At 35.2% G+C, this 15,366-nt stretch overlaps 1 long non-coding RNA gene across 1 annotated transcript in view; it reads right to left on the bottom strand.

Annotated features, from left to right (window-relative positions):
• The window catches only part of LOC140330111 (uncharacterized), a 72,280-nt gene extending 67,418 nt beyond the window's left edge, over positions 1-4,862 (bottom strand). The window contains exons 1-2 of the long non-coding RNA XR_011920627.1: positions 4,761-4,862; positions 3,024-3,103 (exon numbers count right to left, since the gene is read on the bottom strand). This is a non-coding gene — a long non-coding RNA (uncharacterized lncRNA). The remainder of the gene's footprint in view (positions 1-3,023; positions 3,104-4,760) is intronic.
• Between the last annotated feature and the right edge of the window lie 10,504 nt (positions 4,863-15,366).

Below are 15,366 nucleotides of genomic sequence, written 5' to 3'. Positions count from 1 at the left end.
CTGTTGTGTGTACAGAATAATTCTGCTGTTGTAGATTTCAGTTTGGTTGGCTTACTGCTTTTTGTAGATGTCTACAATAGTATTTGTATTTGCAGATGTCATATTTTAGACATTCCCTACAACCAGTTTAAAATGTTTTTAATTACTTTCTAAGGATAAGGATTACGTATTGATTTGCATATATTGCAGCATTTCTCATTACTTCACAAAAATTGTATGCAGTAACCAAGGGAGCTCTCTTGAAGTAAGAAAGGGCATGGTGAAAGATGGTAAAACAAACAACAATTTTATTTTTATTTTGAATGCAAATTTTTAATAAAACTTTAAATTAAACAAGGTACATATAAAGATATGAAAAAACTCACAAAGCTTACTATGGAAAAGACATCAACACCCTACAGGTATTTTTAATGTTAAACTAGGGGACACCCATCTCCAAGGTTGTATAATGAGTATCTATTAAAAATGCTGAATATTCCTCTATAGGCCAAAATATCTATCCAATTGTAGCTATAAAATGGAGTTGCAATTTTATGGAAGAGAGTACAGTATACATCTGCAGTTGTTTTTTGCTAAAATCCCTGTAATGTTCATCGTTTTATTAAAGAGAAATATTTTCTTCTCTGCAAAACTAAAGTTTCACTTTGTAAAGATCTTCTAGAGAAACTTTACATGTCCGTATAACCAGTTGGTGATTCACTCACTGTGCCAGAGTGCTGCAAGTATGAGATGAATGCCACAAAATAGATAGCTCCAGTCATGCCATACTAAATGACCTGTGAAAAGAACATCTGTATAGAGGTGGTCCCAGCCATACTAGCCACAGCAGGACTAGCCTTTAATGACACAGTTCACAAAAATGTCATCATCTGCAACACAGTCATTCTAGTTTCATTTATTTTTATTACCCATCATTATGGACATACATTGTTGTTGTTTTATGATGAGTGTATTTGATAAATTGGTGCAAAAAGATGTTAAAGTTCGATCAATTGTAGATCTGCAGGAAAGGTTTCTGACTACATTGTTATGGTGCATGTGTCTTAGGGTGGCATTGAACATTCATAACCAAAATTATGTATTTGTTGTTAGAAAATATACTGTAAAGAAGCAACATTTTGGGGGTGCTAAAGCAGTTACAGGGTTATGTAAGACATTACTCATGTTATGACATGCATCAAGATGCTTTACAGCAATGCAAATCAACACAATGTGTATCATTTTAATCATATTTAGTGTATAATTGTTAACTGCACATCAACACAGATCTAAAGCATGCTGTGTCACACTTGCACTAAATTATATTAGAGCACACAGATTGCTGTGCTGTGTTCTGAAGAATCGTACAGGACCATTATGTTCTCATGTGAAATGTTCACATAGCCCATAGATTGACTGGAAAAAGTGCCTGAAAAAGTCCTGAAGAGTCAAAAAATGTCATGCAAAAATCTATGCCTAACATTTTTTTATTATTGCAAGACTTCAAAAAACAGGCTGAAGTCCTAACTGCTATTGTGTAACTCAAGGAAACTGTGCTATGTTGCCAACAGTAAGGCAAAAACATCCTCGATTTAGAACCATAACTACACCATTTTTCAATATTGCTAACTCCATGTATTTAATGATGTTGGCGCTATATAAATCCTGTTTATTAATAATAATAATAATAATAATAATAATGTAAGCTTTGTGTCAGATAGTGCTAGAGTTTTCAAAGAGTTCATTACCTGTCCTCCCCCAGGAGGTGTGGTGTGCTGGACCACAGTGAGTGTTAATCGGAATTTTATTTGGTATAGGGAAATTACATTTAGGAAATTTTAAGGAGAAAAAGGGACATGGAGTATCTGAAGTCCAGCATAACTTTATTTCAGAAAGAGGCATTTAGTGAAACAGCTAACATGTTTTGGACATTAGAATGGGTCCCCTTTATCAGGTTTTAGTAGGTACTTAAAGAGGTGCATTCTTGACAACAGAGAGGGATGGTTCAAGTGATTATCAATAGAATATTGCAGTCTGCAACTGATTCTGCCTTTATTAGCATGGAAGACAGAGTTTGAATGAAAGCTTTGGTTCTAACCTAAATATGATGCAATTATCTATTAAAAAATGCATTATTTCTCATGTTTCTATTAGCAATTGATATACATGGATATAAATCCAGCACTTAGAATTGCCCATTTACTAATCCAAATGTGTCATCAGTCAATCCGCTTAGATAAGCTGATTACAACTAAATATACCCAGTCAAGAACTAGTCAATATCTAGCAAGAACAAATGTAAATATACATTGGTTGTCCCCTTTGGGCATCTGTGCATTGAAAAGAAAAATTATTTTCCTTTTCAGGACTTAACCCTCTTCTTTCCTTTTCCACAGTTTCAAAGACTGTCAAAATATCATACACTCTTTAGCTAAATACATTTTAATAACATCACTTTTCTACTATAAAAGACATTTTAGAGCTATGTACCAGCATTATCCACAATATCTTTCAAACAAAATAATGCATTACATGGTAATAATATGTGCATAATAAGTGACAAATGAATTTATAACTTGTACTACTAGATCCAGCATCATCTGCCTATTCTCCACTGAAGTATCCAGTACATCCTGCCTGTTACGTACTGCAGTTTACAGTAACTCATCACTGTTGCTTTTATGCTGTAGCACAAGACAGCATACTTTGCATGTTCTGCTTACAAAGTCCAACATAATATACTGTAATGACTTTCAAGACTCATCATATCCTTCATATTACTTCACAATTTAATAACCACCACCTCCTACAATAAACACAACCACCTTCCCACCTTTCCTTCATTACCTCAGCTACTATATTCCTTCACTACCTATATGCTAACTTGCAAGAAGTACAGTTTCAAAAACGTTTTCCACATGTATACCTCTACTTACTCCAACCACCAAATAATAATGGCTAATTGGAGGGCACATTTTGTAAACTTTTACAAATGTAATATATAATAAAACATAATATTATAAAATAAAATAATATTCTCTTACTGATTTTTGTCCTTGATGAGGGTAAGCAGGAAGAGCATCCATATAGAGAAGAAGACAGAGCTTTGCAGCTATACCAGAACCTTTATAAACATAAGAAATCATTTTACTTTAGGGCAGGGCCAGAACAACAAAAACAAAAATCACACTCACTTTACTTCCACAGGTCCCCCCAATTCTTCAGGCCCTTCTTCTTCTAACTACAGTACGTCACCCAATCTCACATTGTGTGGGTAGAGATCGGGTGATGAAAACTGTTCTAATTGGGGAGAAAAAAAAAGTGCGATTGTTTGGGATCAGCATTTTTTTCCATTACAGGGAAAAGCTTCTGCACACGTCGAAGAGCCACAAGAAGCCTCCTGGGATGTGTGCCATAGGTATCCCATGAGGCTCTGCATATCCCAGGAGGCTCTGTGTGACATAGGTATCTCAGGAGGGATACCTATGGTTTAAAAAAATAAGGTAATTTTTATTTTACATAAAGGGGTTGTCTTCCCTCACATAGCACAGACTTTACACATTTTCACTTTTTCTCAAAGTTTTCTTTTTCACAATGGGGTCCCCATAATTTCTAAAATGTACTTATCACAGTTTACAGTGAAAAAACTGTATTGAGGTACATACCAGCAGTCTGATCCTGAAATTGTTTTGTATTTGTCAAACTTTACAGTAAACAATTTATACCAATATACACCACAGATTCAACAGTCATAATCTTGAGATTCTCCATTCCCATGCTTAAAACAAATGTAAACATGGGTCATAGTTTTGCTAATCAACTTTTTTTAACTTAAGTTCCATTGTAAAAATTGTGGATCAGTCAGGGCAACTTGCCTGCCTGATTGCTCCAAGTGATTATCAAAAATGCATGCACAGCTTAGCATTTCTTGTATAGACACCCTGCAATCCTCAGAGCTTCCTGAGAGGAAAGAGGAAGAAGATGGAGGCACCATGTAACAGAATGGATACAGATGAATATAGCAAGGTTTAATTACACATTAAACTTAAATGACAAATGCCTCAAATGCACTTACGTCTCTGCCAACATTGTTGACTATGAATAATATCTACATAAATATGAATGCTATGTAACCATATCATCACATAAATATTTTACAAATGAAAGTTAATAAACAAATAATAGCAAGTCACTCAAAAAGTTTAATTTCAGAAACAAGTTAGAAAACATATCAATACACAGAAGTATTGTAAGATATATATTTAGGAACTCAAATCAACAAAGCGCAAAAGTAAAAGAAAAGAAAAATGGTTGTTAGCACTCCCTGCAACTACAATACAGTATAATAACACAATAGTATAAAACAAAATACATTAAATAGCACAATAGGTGAGACTAAAGAAATAATGACACGGAAGCTATAATTTATGATATTAATAATATATTAAGAATAAATTGATATACAAATGGAAATCTCAATTATGATAATATGGAAGGTAAAAAATAATAATTAAAGGAATAAACAACAAAAATCAACTCCAACAATAATCTTAGTACTCTTCCCACAAAATAACCAAACACTTTAAAATAAGATTGTACAATCTCTGCAGACTCCCACCAACAGCAATACAACAAACCAATAAAAGATGAATACTAGAATAAATATACAGGGAAGACAAGTTCCAAAATCTAATACTAGACCACACAGACAATATCACATAAAAGAACCCTGAAGCAAACCCATCCTTTGTCTGTAATAGATCCAAGCCAACTTAGAATACCTCTCCTTTATATGGTATGGTATACACTCTCTGCAGGGTGTCCCTGTGGGTCCAGTTGCTGTCCAGAGCTTCCCGCTATCCTGTAGGTCCTCCTGCTGGGTTCCTCCCTCACTACACAGAGGCCTTGAATTAAATACCATTTCATATGCTTACAGAACATTCCTGCTACCTACGCATTTGTGATTAGCTCATACCCTGGATATGTTTGTTTTTTTTAGCTCCTAGAGACAGTGGAATCAATAAAAAGTCTATATTTCTTACACAGGTCTTGCACAATGATATTTAAAGTACAAAAAGATACTTAGTTTTTCATTGTGACCTATTTTAATATTGTTATACATATGGAAAAACATTTTTTTATGATAAGAGTGCCATAATATACTATCATTTTTTAGAAATGCAGTAACTGAATATTATTGTAGCCCAGTAAAATGTAAGCTTTTTGACAATATATCCAGCATAATACTACAAAACAATACAATATAAACACAAATAACATATAATACATTTCAAGCTTAACTTAAAGAGAAAGAGCATTTAAGATTATTACCCAGAGAGAGTAGCAATCTTCTTTTACCACAGCATTCATATTTCAGTGAAAGGTGCATTTAAATGAAATTGCTTACAAATAATTATTTCTTGGCTGGCAAGATTACCCAAAAAAATGCTTTCATTGTGTGATCATCAAAAATTTTACAGACGTATAAAACCAAAAACATCAGGGCAAATTTACATTTGAAAAATGCTTTTACCTGCTGCATACAAATCACCAATGTCAGGTGCATTAAACTTACAGTTAAGCATTGACCAGAAAACCGACCCATTTTCGTGGCCAGACATCAGAGTCGTACGGGGACAGCATGCAGTATGTATGTTTTTATTGGGAGCCTTTATCTACAAAACCTTTATAACCTGTATATAATATAACCTGTTACAGGTTACTTGTATATATTTTTTCTAATTTGTAATTATTTGTATTTTTCTTTTATTACCCTAGTTACCGTTGTTCAGAGAATCATTTTGCTTTTGGGTTCATTACCTCCTGCCCATAAAAAGTCATATCTTCTTATCCAGCCTAATTTCCAGGCTGGTGAACTTCACTCATCACCCATTCTCCTTCAACCCCCTGCAGTCTCCCTTCCATCTGCTGAAAACCTCTCTCTTTTGTTCTTAACAGTATTTTTATTTTTCAATACAGCAATGATTTTTTAGGTTGAGAACCCTGGTCTAAGTAATATTCTAAATACACCAATTACATGGTCCCACATTTATAATATAACAGGTTAGTACAGCTTTCTCTTGTAGGTAAATTTTAGAAAAACTGTGTATTGAAAAACAGTTTAATTTTATATTTACAAGGTATTGAAGATCTTATTCTTTTAAGTATTTTACTTTTGGATAGTGATTATGAAAATGCAAATCATTTGACAGAATGAACGTCCTTCCAAGAAAATAGAAGACATTACATCTAGTTAAAACTTTAAAAGTAGGCTTTGGCTAATTGTCAAAAGCATGAGTACATTCACATCAAATGCATATTCCCTTTAATTAACATAGTGGTGTTAAAGTACAGCTATCATGAGAGTATTTCAGGAGCTGTCACTGCTGATTGCCTTTTAAAAATTCATGCTTCCTGACTGCATGTAGCTGAATTACTTTTGAATCACTGACCTGAAACAAGCATGCTTTATATAAGTGCTAAAAAGTGTTCGTATATGTATACTTGTTCAGGTCTGTGACCCATCAGCATGAAAGCCTGGCAACTAAAATTCTAAAAAAGTCAGCAATGGCAGCCTCCATAAATTTCATATGACAAGTGTACTTCAAGTGCCCATTAACACTTGTACTTAAGATAATGCATGGTGAAGGAAAATATGGGGATGGACGCAAATTTATTAGGCTGCTTATTACTTTGGCCTATTCTTGATTGTATACTATGTGTTTTATTTGCATATTTGATGTGCTGGGACCCGTATTGCTACAGAAATATTTTCCAGTTTTAAAACGCAAGACAAGGCACTCTTCCTACATCCAAAAGGAAAAATACTTTCTGTTACAGATAATTTGCGAAGCGGAAGCTTTTCCTTCAAGCTTTACATGCATTCCTTTGCTTTTTTTATAAACAATCTCCAACTTTTGGAGTGTCTATTAACTGTAATTGTGCCGTGCTGATGGATAGTGTTGATCCAATATCTCAGTGTTTGATTCGACGGCTATTCGATCAAAAAGCCGGATATTTTTTGTGCTATCGAACCTGGAATTCGAACACTATTAAAGTCTATGGGGGAAAGTTTGGGTTATTATTCGTGACTATGTAGAACTGCAAGAGCAATCAGAGCTGTCAGCTCCGCTCCCCTGATTCCTCTTGCAACCCCTGCGTTTGTGTTGGGATAGTATGTGTTCTTGGATAGAGATTCTCTAAGGTAAACCCTGAAAAGGTAAACCCTGATGGCAGCCTAAAATGAATGCAGCCGTGGGAATCATCCTGTCATTGTGGGATAACCTATAAAAAAATAAAATTTAGTTACACAAATCACACACATTCAATAAATTACTTTAACATTAAAGACTTTTTTTTTTTTTTTACGCATATTTTAACACACAAATTTGCCAAGTCGAATCCTGTGTTTTTCGGGTCAAGTCTATCTGAATTCGAACAGCCATATTCGGGTCGAATATAAGGACAACCCGAATTCAAACACCAGCACTACTGATGGATAACTCTTTGTCTGATGGTTATATCATTTTCTTTGTCTAGAACCACCTTTACCACATTCCATTTTAGTATTAATTTGGTATTCAATATAAATGTTAGAGAAACTTCTGGAATCCCTTAGAATGCTTTTGTTCAGATTGCTGTCTGACTAGTGTATTTTTACACATATTAAACATCATAATTTGGAACCCAATCACATTCTAGGTGTCCTGATTTGGACCCCAAAAATTCAAGGCTACAATGGTATCCAATGATATACATTGTGGTATGCTGTGTTTCTAAAAAAGGGTCTGGTGCATTTTAATTACTATTATGATGTATTATATGTGCACATAAATGGATTACCTTAAGGCAGTGCACGTGAACTCGCCTGCATAAATGCACCACAATGAACCATTAAAAATGTGAATAAGCCCTAAATAGCTATCTGCCAGTAGTACCTACATTCCAAGCAATATTGATTTTTTTAATAAACCATTTATTGTTTAAAATGTTGAAGCAATTCGGAGAACCAATTTATATTGTTACTACCTTTATGGGTAGATCAAGAGATCCAAAATCCAAAATATTAAAAAATTAGGATCTGAAATTAGTGTATGCAAAAATTGCACTGCAAGCCTTAGAACACACAAAATGAAAGATAGAAAATTGTAAGAAACATTCAAAGTAATTCATTGTTTTGGTAATTATAGCTGTGTACCTATAGACACTAAAGAGAGTATATAATAGGTTCATCTCATTGACTAATGGCGTTTGGATGGAAAATTAAAGCTTCCAGTTAATATTTACAGAGAAACAGGTGCAATGAAGTCCACAAGGAATTCTTTCTCATTTAAACTTACAAAGTTGTTATAGAAGTTTACAGTTTATATAGCACTAGTTAGTCATTTAGGTCTATTTTGTGTTCTGTAACTGTTACTTATTAAAAAGCCATTAGGAAGTGTTGTGATGTATTGTATGAAATTTAAATTACAGTTGCATGCTTTCTGCATATTATATTTTCCTGCCTTATCTTTGTATTTTTTCGTGTATAAGAAAGATGTTAATGTATAAATGTTACGTAAATCTCCAGGAACTGAGATTTATAGAATGTATGAAGTTAAAAAGATTGACAAAAAACAATATATGTTTTCCTTGATATATTCTAATTTTAAATACGTTTAGGTTTTTTAAAACTTAAACTCTTTATTTTATGTAAACTTTGCAAATACACTTTAGACGCAGGTTTACAGATGAGATTTAGGAGATATCTAAGGCTGAATTCACACTGGCAGTGAATTTGTGATATCTTTTCTGCTTCCCACGCCAGGAACTGCTGCCTCTCAGGGCCCCATATTAAGTGAATAGGGGCAGCATTGATCAGTACTAGTACAGCTCACGGCTGCCAACTGTGTCATATGCAGATGCTGGCTCTTTAAAGTATGCAAGTGCTTAAGCAGGTAACAAGGTGCCAGTCGTGGGGAGCTGCTTGAAATCAAAAGATGAGAAGGCAGGTGTGAACCTGTCCTAAAAGATGAAACAGGATGGCAGAAGCTGTTTGATTCAAAAACTGTGCATCTTCAGAGCCATTTAAAGAGAGGCTGGGAAGGGTAAGATTCACAGCACAGCCTCATTCAGTTGTGTATATGCATCATAGCTTGAGCTATTAGGTTCTTAGCAGAGGAGACTGAAAATTTGAATAGAGGTTGGAGTTCCAACCACTATGTATGGGAACAAAACATATGAATATGTAATAGATAACATTTACCTGAAATGAAAGATGTAAAAAGAAATATTGTATCTATCTTGGCAACCTGTTTAAATTATATATTCCTTAAATTAGTTTGTCCTTGCATTTACAATCATATTCAATATGAATTAAAGGAATAGGAAAAAATATTTTGTACACTAAACTTGTGTACTGTTAAACCTAAAGCAGGACCAAACCCTAAATTGTAAGCAGGTAGATCCTTTATTGTAGAATAGATTTAACAAAATGTCCATAAAAACAAAACTCTTAACAGAGCATTGACAGGACCAATTGGTGTAAAGCTATTAAAAAATTTCAAACCCCCTGTTTTATTTTCAAAAACTGACCTCTTTCTATTTTCTGTTTGTCAATTCAAATGTATTTTGCCCCTTTCTTGTTTGGTTTCGTAACCAACAAATATTTATAGACATGTGACTAGACCTTATACCTGTTCCCTGGTGGTAGTCAGATATATTTTATTAATACGCCAGATATATTATTTTAGAAGTAGAAGTAGAACCCTAAGAGATTTCCTCTCTAGACTACTGTATTGTATATAGTATATTATGTATTTAAAAAGCCAACAAGCTGAATAAAATCTCTTAAAAATATTACCAGCAGTTATAAGGACCCAAACTTGCCTAAAACTTTAAAATTTACTGAAAAATTATAAAGTTAGTTAATGGTTTAACCTGCCTGTGCACTTTGTTTTCAATATTTTATATTGATTTAAAATTTTTTAAACAAATATAAGTAAACAAACCCTTCAAACACAGAGAGAAAAGAAAATGGTACATTCTACATATTTAGCTTTCCTGCCTGTGCACTTTGCACCCAAAACTTAAACTTAAATATCATGTACATGTTGACTGAATCTTTTATGTGGACTTTCTATACCTGCTTTTTCCTTTTGTATAAAGTAGGGAATGGTTCAAACCAATGTGACCCCCTAGTGGGATCTTCCTTTACTTACTGCACTGTAGACACAACAGCAAATATGTTTACAGATATAAAGCAATATCTGAAATCGGAGGTGAACTCGGAATTATCCCAAGGAATTATCCCAAGCACTATCAAGGGTGGAGGAGGTTGAAACTCGTCTAGACATACATGAGAAAGCTATAAAGGGAACTGCAAGAAGCACAACATATAACACCAAAGACACAACGGTCCATATTCTACCAACTGGGGGACACCGAGAACAGAGGAAGGTGGAACAATCTCAGAATCCGGGGGCCTACTGGAGGCTACAGGCCCAGAATACACCATTAGAGGTATTCTTCATATGTTCTTCTATCATATGGGTTTAGGACCTAAATTGCTGCATTGGATTATGGCACTGTATTCATGCCCTTCAGTGCAGTGTCAATAGCACATTGTCTGAGGCATTTCCCCCATATAATGGTTCTAGGCAGGGGTGTCCTTTGTCCCCCTGCTTTTTGCCTTATCCTTGAAACCTCTTCTGAATATGACAAGGCTTAACCCTGTATCCATTAAGTAAGGGTGTGTTTGGACGCGCACTAACTAGTGGCTTGCTCGGATGATTTTCTGTTTTTGTCAAAGCCTAGAATATCTCTTCCAGTGTTGTCATCAGAGCTCATGGAGTTTTGTCAACTATCCAACATCAACATCACATCCCTGAGCCTCTTCCTGTGGTTAGATGTGACAGCCTATAGAGAATGAAGGGGGGTTTCAGTGAGCAGCTCAGTACTGCCGAAACACTTGTACCATTGTAGTGATAAGTAGGGTAACACCTTTTTGTGCCACCAGTCTGTACTTAAAGGTATCCCAGGGACAACAGGGAAGGCAGACCCTCAGATTACTTATATATTAAAGCCTACAGCCATCTGTAAAGACACATAGGTCGGTTCTCCAGCAGTCTGATTCCCTGATATGAGCAGCCACTACTCAGGGGGCAACCTTAAAGCCCCATACAGAGGTTAGGTAGATGAAGGATCTCCTCTATAAGGAAAGTACAGCAGTCATTCCAGGCTTAGTTATTCATCAAATTGCCAGGTGAAGTTTTTTTTTCTCAAGATGAGAACAACCATTCATCAATGACAAATACATGGTGAAGCTGAAGAGTGCTGTTGACTTAAGCAGTGAGTAGGACCTCAGAAAATCCAGACTGTTGCATTGGGCCTGATTTCTTAAAGCTCTCCAAGGCTGGAGAGGATATTCTTTCATTCATAGCAAAGGTTTTCAATTTTAGGCCAGATCCATTCCTGTTTTTTGGATTACCCAGGTTCACTGGTAAAAGTGTAACTTCTCCAGTCTTGGAGGGCTTTAATAAATCAGACCCCTTTTGTGTGAATGTAATGGTATTAAAAGTTCTTAATAAAAGCTGCAGATCATTGCTTTGTTAAGCATATCTGTTGCTTTGCTTGTAATGAACAAAAACAGATGGTATTGTTTTCTGCTTAGGAAGCTGTATAATACATAAAATATATCTTTTTTCTGTTTAAAAAAATGTATGCTAGTGTATAAGAGTTAGGCAGTTGTTCCATTTTCTGTATTTTCGTCTTATCCCTAAATCACACAGCCAGGGTCCTGGAGCACAGCCATGCATTGAAGCGTATCTAAACTCAGAAATTTCATTTTACATAAAAAGGCTTTCTACTCTTTTATGTAAAGTAAAAATTCTGTGGTTTGTTTTTGTTTTTTTTGTTAAGTGCAGCACTGCCTCCTAATTCATGAATGGGAGCGCAGAGGCTCTTGGGTGCTCCTTTTTGCATGTGCAGAAGGAGCCTTTTTGCGCAAAGAGAACGTATGCGCCCCCGGCAAGCTTTTTTACCATCCTACTTCACCTGATCTGGCGCCTGGGTCAGGTGACATAGGATGAGGAACCCAGAAGAAGAGATGAAGATGGCGGCACCCAAAGCGCTGGCTCCGGGATGATGCGGGACTTGATGTAAGACACCCCGGATTGCCCTGTGGGATTAAAGGTAAGTGTATTGGGTTTTTTTGGCAGTTTTTAGTTTAGTTCCTTTTTAAAATTGTTCTGTGTCCTGCAAGAGACTGTGGAGAACTGGAGCATGAAGGAAGTAGAGATGCTTCTTTTTGTCAACTGCAGCTTTAATCATTATTGTATGACGCCAGCCAAACATTAGCTGATCAGTTCATAACCTACTGTGCCTTACTGCTTCCGGTCACTTTGTGCCCACAGAAATGAAAGAGCCATGTGCATGAAATTAAAGGTGGGCTGCCCATGGAACAATTCTGTAGTATGAGGAAGTTTTGGCTAAAATGTTCTGCAGAGGTTCATAAAGCTTGATATGGGGCCCTGCAAGGAGTTGGGACTTGAATATAAGACTCACATATTAGAAAGGATAAGCATCGCAGGGAAACTAAGGAATAAAGTGTTCGTGCCCAAGTGCCTGATGAATTATTCAGGTTCTGCAAACACTGCATCATTTCTCCTATTTTGGTGTATTGTCATTTCCCTTTAAAATTATGCTCTATAGAACAATATTTTTATTTTGAAATTAGAGGAAATATTGTCAGCAGTATATATATTTATTTATATATATATATAAATATATACATACTGAATACACATACATATACACATTTAAAACACATATAAAAAACTTTTTTAAAGTTTTAAAAGAAGATGTCTATTTATGTATGCATTCAGTAGCTGAATACATGAACTGAAAAACTATTTCACGCCATTGAATAAAGTTGCCATCCTATTTTCTCAGCAATTCTACCTTATGTCACTTAAGACTGCATTAACTGCTTACATTTTGGTGATTTATTCAGCTACAAAGTAATATATTTAGACAGGAAGGAAAATCAGTTTAGTTTAGTGTTGGAAAACACAGCCTATATATTTTGTATTATGTGTTTTTAAAAGAAATACATTTTTTCCTGATTTAGGAGTTTCATTTTACTTGGTCAAAAAGTAATATACTCGTTTTTTACAAACAAATAACATTTTTAGAGACAGATAGTATACACATCATAGCTAAGATCTCGATATTTTAAAATATTTATTTTGTTCAGCACTTCCTAACAGTATCAGAAATATGGTTTCTGATTTCATCCTCAGTGATCTACCCCATTGTTAGATGTTGATTACATGTCTCAAGGATCCTGAAAGCAATTCTGGCTGTATTCATGAAAGTGAGTGAGGTCAAGGTGGAAAAAGGCACAGCAAACCTATTATTCTGGAACAAACGAAGTAAAAAAAATATACCAGAATGGTCTTTAATGGACACGGTTGAAATTTATATTTTCCATTTTACTAGGTTTATTTAAAACATTTGTTTTATTAAATTACAGTTGATTGTGCACTGAAATCTATGGCCGCCAAATTTAATTAGAACACCTCTGAACATGGTATTATCTAGAGTAATAAGTATGACAAATTTTGAAAGAAAAAGAAAACACTTGTTCTTTCCATAACTCAAAAGTAACATCAGCCACCAACTTGGTGGCATACTATTGTCACAAAAATTGCTGTGAACATTATAAAAACGGTTTCAGTTGCAGCTGAACCTGTCTTTTATCTACCCCCATCCCAATTGTTGAGAGACCATAGCAGGGTTCTCCCCAGACCCTTTTAGCTGGGTGCACCACCCGGCACTTTTCGGCACCCACCCAGCTGTTTTTGGGTTGTTACTAAAGAGTTTGGTCACGATACAGGGGCTGCCACCCACCTACAATTTCTTCCCACCCGGCTTAAAAAAATTTCTGGGTTGAGCACTGCCATAGTGTGTGCTATGTGGAGGAGTAGGGGCTACATGCTAACTGCCCTCCTCCTTTTCATGGCCAGTCTCATTAATAAAAAAAGAACCTGTTTTTAAATCTACAGGTTTTTATTTTCAACCTCAATTTCGAAGACACATGTCTTGTTTAAAACTTGTCACTTGTGAAAAATCCTCAGATGCAGCCGTAAGTGTCTCCATACTACGCTGAGTCAATTTGTGAACTAATTGTCACATTCATAGAAATATGTATAATAACGAACATTAACGAACCCCTGCCTAATATAAAATATGTTTTCCTGTTTTACAGAAAAACAAACACTTTTTTTCATCAATAAAAACAGAGTTTTTTGGACTATAACTTTGGTTTATTTAGATATATATATATATATATATATTTTTTTTTTTTTACCTAAAACATGTTTCAACAAGTGCCATGACTCCCCCAGCAAATTGGTAAAAGCCCTTGTAACCAGAGCAAGGCAAAGGGGAGCTCGAAGAGACCTTCCTTTTATTGCCAGTGGGTGGCTTATCAGTGTAACGCTGCTGTGTTATCTCCCTGATGGTGAGGAACCTCAGTTCCCATTTCTTCTGGGTTCGATACCTATCAAAATGTATTTCTGCGAGATGTTCCCCTTTATCAGCCTGACTGGTTGAATTTGGCTAAAAGTTCTTTTTTCAGTACTACGTTTAGCTTAATCAATGTAAGTTTTTAGCCAAATCAACATGTTAGACTGGAACGTTGGAAATAAAGTTTGGATTTGCAGCAATCCTGGGAATGAAAATAGGGTCAGCGACCAAGCCCCAACATTATAAAACAGGGGGAAGGGATAAAAAACAGCCAGACCCCACATTATAAAACAGGGATTAGGGCAGTAAGGAAACTTATTTAATTTTAACTACTAGCTCCTTAAGCAATAAAAAAAAAAAGCAGTGGTCACCTATAGTTGCTGTCCTGCTATAGCAAAACTATTTTTTTCTACTGTCTCTACTTCATAAAATGTAATTTTATTTCAGAGTGGTATTTGGTGTTTATTCATTTTCTTTTGGCGGGGAGGGGGTATATTGGTTTTCATACCATGTTGATATGGTCTTTATTTCAGGTTAAACAGCTTTTGTTTGCTGCTTTTTAGCTGTTAAGTGTTTGAATTTTTTGTTTTTTTACAGATCTACAACTTTTGGATGGAAAATCAAATAAACCCACATAGGAAATAATAGGATTGCAATTTATAATATATTTGAATACAGCAAAAAGCATCAAATTGATGTATTGCCACTACATGTAAATTAGCCCAATATAAACCCTAATCATTAGATAACATCCAATTTGTAATCTAAACCATCACATATGGCAGCTGGTTTACATTAGGAGGCATGTTAATGTATTTTCTCACCTACGTATTCAGTGCACATCTCTGCAAACAATGCATTGTTGTAGTAAATCATACT

Source organism: Pyxicephalus adspersus, chromosome 4 (assembly GCF_032062135.1).
Source record: "Pyxicephalus adspersus chromosome 4, UCB_Pads_2.0, whole genome shotgun sequence".
NCBI lineage: Eukaryota > Metazoa > Chordata > Amphibia > Anura > Pyxicephalidae > Pyxicephalus > Pyxicephalus adspersus.
Note: the sequence above shows the minus strand (reverse complement) of the source record. Positions and strands in the feature narration are given on the sequence as shown.